Source organism: Palaemon carinicauda, chromosome 29, assembly GCF_036898095.1.
Source record: "Palaemon carinicauda isolate YSFRI2023 chromosome 29, ASM3689809v2, whole genome shotgun sequence".
NCBI lineage: Eukaryota > Metazoa > Arthropoda > Malacostraca > Decapoda > Palaemonidae > Palaemon > Palaemon carinicauda.
The window spans coordinates 50,439,594-50,447,093 of NC_090753.1; the positions used below are offsets into that span (position 1 = coordinate 50,439,594).

At 28.6% G+C, this 7,500-nt stretch overlaps 1 protein-coding gene across 1 annotated transcript in view; it reads left to right on the forward strand.

Annotated features, from left to right (window-relative positions):
• The first annotated feature begins 2,997 nt into the window (after positions 1-2,997).
• LOC137622793 (chaoptin) overlaps positions 2,998-7,500 on the forward strand; it is a 457,349-nt gene continuing 452,846 nt past the window's right edge. Inside the window, 1 exon segment of the mRNA XM_068353389.1 lies at positions 2,998-3,262. The gene's annotated coding sequence lies outside the window, so the exon portion shown is untranslated.

Here is a 7,500-nt window from a genome sequence, read left to right on the forward strand (position 1 = left end):
TACGCAGGATTACTGTATATATATATATATATATATATATATATATATACATACAGACATATATATATATATATATATATATATATATATATATATATACATACAGACAGACATACATACATACATACATATATATATATATATATATATATATATATATATATATATATATATATATATATATATATATATATACATATATATACATATACACACACAGTATCGATACTGAAGAAAACCAGCCAAGGAATATATAAATAACTTGGCTTAATTAACAATTAGGAAAAGCCTGTGGCTCGAAGGAGAAACATAAAATCGATAGAAACAGAAATGCTAGGCCTAAGGCCTACTGACACAGCTGGCAAGGGCCAAAGTAGAACATTCAACATTTTCCAAATTCCTTCGTTTCGATTTATTTGTTATTTGTCTCTGAATGTTTACGTTCCGCTGTATAAACATACAATGTAGAGCATGTAAGGTATTATATGCAATATGTATAGATACTCGTGTGATCACAGAGAAATCGGTAATGTGTAAGAAAATTTTCCATGACTGTACACTAATATCATCATCATCATCATCACCTACCCCTATTGACGCAAAGGGCCTTGGGTAGATTTCACCAATCTTCTATGTCATGATCTCTGAATTCAATACTTCTCCATTCGTCATCTACTTCACGCTTTATAGTCATCTGCCATATATATATATATATATATATATATATATATATATATATATATATATATATATATATATATATATATGTGTGTGTGTATATATATATATATATATATATATATATATATATATATATATATATATATATATATATATATCGCTAAGATGGGCCCTCTTCGTAAATAGGTAATCCAAGAATATTAGAATCCCCTCTGTGTTGACATGCAACAAGAACTTTTATATTGTCTTCGAAGGTTTAAGCATATATAGAAATATAAATCAAAGAAAACAAAAGAGACACTCATTAGAGTGCAGATCTCCGCCGCCGGCAGCTTATTTCTCGACCTTGCCCTTGACCTTTGACTTTAACATGTACTAATGAGCGTGGATTTTCATACACTCAAATATGAACCAAGTTTGAAATTTCTGGGACAACGATGTCCAAAACTTAAGGCTGATTACGTGAATTGAACATTTTGCTTGACCTTTACCTTTGACCTTGACCTTTCATAATTTAATAATTTTCAGCTTTTTCATAACAGTTAATCCCTGCAAGTTTCATTTCTCTACGATTAAAATTTTGGCCAGAAAGCTGTTCATTAACAAACACATATGAAACAAACAAACACACAACCATGGATGAAAACATAACCTCCTTCTAACTTCGTTGGCCGAGGTAATAATTCCAGCGAAAGAGGAAATAAAGAAAGAATACCCACCTATCTTTATTCACATCACAAACACTAAAAGAAAAAACTGTTCTTCGGAAACACTGACCATTATCAAACGGAAATTACAGCACTTTACAAATGGTAATAACCAGGTTGTTATTGTGTGGTTGAACTGGAAACGTCCAGTTGGCTTGTTTACGGCCCGTGCTTACTACGGTGCTCTGTTGTCAAGTACAAACATACTTATTACCGTTGAAAATACTGTTTACATTTTTGTTTGTATGATCGTAGCGTCTTCGATGTCAAGATAAACATACCTACACGCACAATAACGCCTGCATGTGTGTATTGATTTACATGTGTTTATTTATGTATGTACGCATAGAGAGTAATGATACAGGCAGTATTTCCATAAAAAAATGAGTACGTAAGGACACTTCAATATTTGGGAGAGAGAGAGAGAGAGAGAGAGAGAGAGAGAGAGAGAGAGAGAGAGAGAGAGAGAGAGAGAGAGAGAGAGAGAGAAAGGTGTGTGGCCGTGTGTGAATGCTACTCGCAGCCCGGGGTATCGGAGGGGCACGGGATGGTGTAGGGGAGGTAAGACTCAGGTAAGGTACACTAACACACGTTGGCTCAGTGTGCTATTGGCCACGGTTGTATGAGGACCTCGTTGCTCTTCTGGGACTTTCTTATAAACCATCGTATTGTAACTTATTCTTCTTTTGTGGCACGCTCTCTTACATCTCCTAGCTGTTGGAAAAGTGTCTGAAAAAGTAATTGAAGTGATACTTGTGACTTTGTTAAGTTTTGGCCCAGTTTTTTATTCTTTTTTTTTTCTTTTGACTTCGCCTCTCTTGGAAAGGGCTAGTGAAATATTCAAGTAACTTCGATTGGTGTCTTTGAATAATTGATTAAGTTTGCTGTTTGGAACTGGAAAAAAATATGAAAACAAAGATGGTCATATGCTATATCTGAATTTTGAGTTTTGTCAGTGTTAAATTATTTCTTGCATATTAGATTTAGTTATGAGACGTGAAAAAAAACTGATGCTATTTTTGGATTTTGAATTTTCTCTCTAGGAATTAAATAAGTTTTTGAGTTTTGGATTCAGTGTCGTAGATATTTGAGTGAAGAGTATGTTATTTACTTCATCCAGTGTTCTATTATGATTAAACAAATGTCTACGGTAGTTCATCGCCCTATTTCGTTAGTGTATACTTGGTGAAGCTTGCTTACTGTATTTAATAAATTATTGTTATAAATATATTTAAAAGAGTTTCACGAAACACGTAATGGGAAAATGAAATAAAATTGAGATGAATTATAAAATTTACATAATCTATTAAAGTTTTTTTTTTAAATATCAATTATACCAATTTAATTTGTTCCAAAGTCTTACATAAAAAATTACCAATAAAATGGATTTGAGATGAAAAATTAAACCATAACTCTTTTAAAAATCTATACCTAAGAAAATTGTTTTTAAAAAGTAACCTCTAAAGAAAATACAAACATAAAAATAAAGTTTAAACGAAATTATAATGATTAAGATAAAATAGCATAAAATTTCCAACACTTCTCCATTGACCATATTGTAAATATTTTATTGAATTAACGCGAAAAATTTTTGCGCCACAGAAAACCTTTTGACCATGAATTTAAATATCTGTGTTGTCGGAGGAAAACCGAAAATAATATAAAAATAATATAAAATATATAAAAAAAAGGAAAATAATTCCCCATGACTCAGAGTTACATTACAAGATATACCCAGGAAATAGAATCCTTTTTGCTCTCAGGATTATCAGTGTTACCTTAGGAATGTCGGCTAAGAAATGAAGAATATCCCGGGGAGGTTTTGAAAAGGGAGACCTTACGTTTGCGAAGGATTTTACAAATCTTATATTAAGGTAAGTAGGACGAGATTACGACGTTTGGTTTAGGGCGTGGATGGATAGGGCAGATTTTTTTTTCATATTGTGGTTTTAGAAACTTTTTTTTTTTATGTGGAGTATAACTTTTGAATTTCAGGAAATTATACGTGTTTGTCGGGTATTATGTATGTATATATATATATATATATATATATATATATATATATATATATATATATATATATATATATATGTGTGTGTGTGTGTATGTATATATATATATATATATATATATATATATATATATATATATTATATATATATATATATATATATATATATATATATATATATATGTGTGTGTGTGTGTGTATGTATGTGTGTATGTCTGCGTCAGTTTAGGCCTATGCTGGCAAAAGATCACGCTTCAACATACAGATACAATGGCGCTCTTCGACTCACAAATCCAAACTGCGACTGCTTTAGTAGAAAAATCCTTCATATGAATTAAATCTCAGTTAGGATTAAAACTAGTTTTAAGTGATGAAAACTTCGTGAAAGTTTCTTAATGTTGGTAGTTTTATAATGCATTATGGGTATTTTCTCCCGCAGAATTAGCAAGTGTAGAATTAGCAAGCAAGCGTTTGATATGTGTATGTGTATAATGTATATTTTATATTAAGCATCTCTATTTTTAATATAGAGATAACAAGTATATGTATATATATATATATATATATATATATATATATATATATATATATATATATATATATATATATATATACGTAATAATCAGAAGGAAATGCGATGTTCAGATGGAGAAGAATTATAGGGAAAATGAATATAAGATATAAATGATTTAGCCCTGACTAGTTTCTTGATACTTCTTCAGAGGACTGATCAGTCCTCTGAAGAAGTACCAGGAATCTAGTCAAGGCTTAATCTTATATTTCCTTTTTCCCCTTCCATGTGGTTCTTTTGCATATATATATATATATATATATATATATATATATATATATATATATATATATATATATATATATATATATTGTGTTGATGCGCCCACGTAAGAAAAGTCCGTTATTAATTTCGTGTAGGCCTATATTTGCATATATACATCATATGCTTGTTAAAGTAAAACTACAATATCAAGTGCAATACCAATTAAGTTTTCATAATCCACACCTTTATTTTTGCATTTAGCAAACTCTTACCTGTCTGATATGCCTGAACAACGATCAATCTCTGGTAGAATTTTTTTTATTATTTAATTTTTTTTTTTTCAAATTTTGCCTCCTAAATTGTTGACCGGCGAGATGTTAATTAATCTTAAGAGCTAATTCTTCAGGATTTGTGTGTCTGTGTATTTTACTTCGTACTTAGTTCACTTCTAGTTTGATGGAATCCGTTTTGGATTCCTTAAACCAATGTTTGATAATGTTCAGCAAAGATTTTTTTTTTTTTTTTTTTTTTTTTTTTTTTTTTTTTTTTTTTTTTTTTTTTTTTTTTTGTGTGTGATGGATGTAAGAATAATCAAGATGAATATCTTCAAGAAAATTGACCGAAAAAAAGTCTTTAAGGATTACAAGTGTGCGGTTAAAAGTTTGTCTAAAACGATCAGTATTAAGCATTTTTTTTTTTATCATTAAAGGTCAGTACTAACATGGAATAACCTAGGGACTTTAGATGTATGAATAATAGCGAGGAATACCTTCAAGAAAATTGATCGGAAAGACTCCTAAGGTTTACAAGTTTTGCTATCAAAAGAAATTCTAAAACGATCAATATTAATCAATTAAATTTTTTTTTCGATTATCAAAGGTCAGTACAAATATGGAATAACTTCGGGATTTTTACTTAAAGGAAACAAAATATTTCAAATCAAATCCATATGTTATAATTAAAAGCTCAATCAAATCCATATTTTATAATTAAAAGCTCAATCAAATCCATATTTTATAATTTTGTAATTGAAAGCTACGTCTCAAACAACTTTATCTCATTTTTATTACATTTTAAACTAATCAAATATATAAAAAACAAAGTATTTCACAATATATGAATTCAGAAATACCGGTAAACTACAGCATTTCAAAGTTATGAAATACCGAAAACATCGCAACTATTTTAATCGAATCTTCATCGAGCAACAAAACAGTAAAAACTCGAATTTGAAAGAGACGAGATGCTTAATTAACTCCATTATAGAGCGATAAAATCCTGTCACTGAGTATGATTCCCTTTCTGGAAATTGGATGAGATAAGCTAATTAGTTGTTAATCTGTTAATTATCATATTTGTTAATCTATGACCGGAATATGGTCATAGATGCGTTGGTATCGCCACGGTATCCTGTTTAGTTTTTAGAGTTGGTGCAGTATTCTTAGTTTTGATTTGGAGCAATATTCTTAGTTTTGATGTGGAGCAATATTTTTAGTTTTGATCTGGGGCAATATTCCTAGTTTTGATCTGGAGCAATATTTTTAGTTTTCATCTTGGGCAATATTCTTAGTTTTTATCTGGGGAAGTATTCTTAATTTTAATCTGGAGCAATATTTTTAGTTTTGATGTGGAGCAATATTCTTAGTTTTGATTTGGAGCAATATTTTTAGTTTTGATCTGGAGCAATATTTTTAGTTTTGATCTGGGGCAATATTCCTAGTTTTGATCTGGAGCAAAATTTTTAGTTTTGATCTGAAGCAATATTCTTAGTTTTGATCTGGAGCAATATTTTTAGTTTTGATATGGAGCAATATTCCTAGTTTTGATCTGGAGCAATATTCTTAGTTTTGATCTGAAGCAATATTTTTAGTTTTGATCTGAAGCAATATTCTTAGTTTTGATCTGAAGCAATATTCTTAGTTTTGATCTGGGGCAATATTTTTTAGTTTTGAATTATAGCAATATTCTTTTATAGTTTTGAACTAGATCAATATTTTTAGGGATTTTCAATTGGGGCAATATTTTATACAGTTTTGAACTAGAGCAATCTTTTATAGCTTTGAACTAGAGCAATATTTTTATAGCTTTGAACTAGAGTAACATTTTTTATAGTTTTCAACTAGAGCAATATTTTTAGTTTTTAATTATAGTAATATTTTCTATGGTTTTGAACGAGAGTAATATTTTTGTATAATTTTGAACTAGATGAATATATTTCATAATTTTGAACTAAAGCAATATTTATTATAGTTTTGAACTAGATGAATAATTTTGTAGTATTGAACTGGAGCAATATTTTTATAGCATTGAAATTGAGCAATATTTTTAGAATTTTGAACTTGATAAATATTTTTTTATACTTTTGAACTGGATCAATATTTTTAGGGATTTTGAATTGGGGCAATATTTTTTTTTATATAGTTTTGAACTAAAGGAATATTTTTTATAGTTTTGAACTAGAGCCATATTTTTTTTAGTATTGAATTTGTGCAATTTTTCTAGAATTTTGAATTTGAGCAATATTTTGAGATTTGAAGGAGCAATAATTTTTAGTATTAAATTATAGCAATGTTTTTAGTTTTGATTATGAAGATATTTTTAGTTTTGAATTGAGCAATATATTTGGTTTGGAATTGAAGCAATATTCTTGTAATTTTGAATGGGAGCAATATTTTTAGTTTTGAATTGGAGCAATACTTTTAGTTTTGCATGGGAGCAACATTTTTAGAGTTGAATAGGAACTATATATTTTTAGTTTTGAATGGGAGCAATATTTTTTGTTTTGAATTTGAGCAATATTTTCAGGGAGGCTTTGAATTGGAGCAATACTTTTGGTTTGAATTTGCGCAATATTTCAATATTTTTAGAGATTTTGAATTGGAGCAATATTTTCAAAGTTTTGAATTGGAGCAATATTTTATGGATATTGAATCAGAGCAATATTTTCAATTTTGAATTGCTGCCATATTTTTAGGGATTTCGAATTGGAGCATTATCTTTAGGGATTTTGAATTTGAGCAATATTTTTAGAGTTTTGAAGGAAGCAATATTTTGGAGTTTGGAATTAGATTGATAATTTTTATAGTTTAGAATTAGAGCAATATTTTTGGAGTTTTGAATTTGAACAATAGTTTTACGGTTTTGAAATGGAGTATTTTTAGAGTTTTGAATTGAAGCAATATTTTTACGATTTTGAAATGGAGCAATATTTTTAGTTTTGAATTAAAACGATATTTTTAGTCTTTAATTTGAGCAATATTTTTAGTTTTGAATTGGAGTAATATATTCAGTTTTGAATTGGAACAATATTTTTTTTAGTTTTGAAT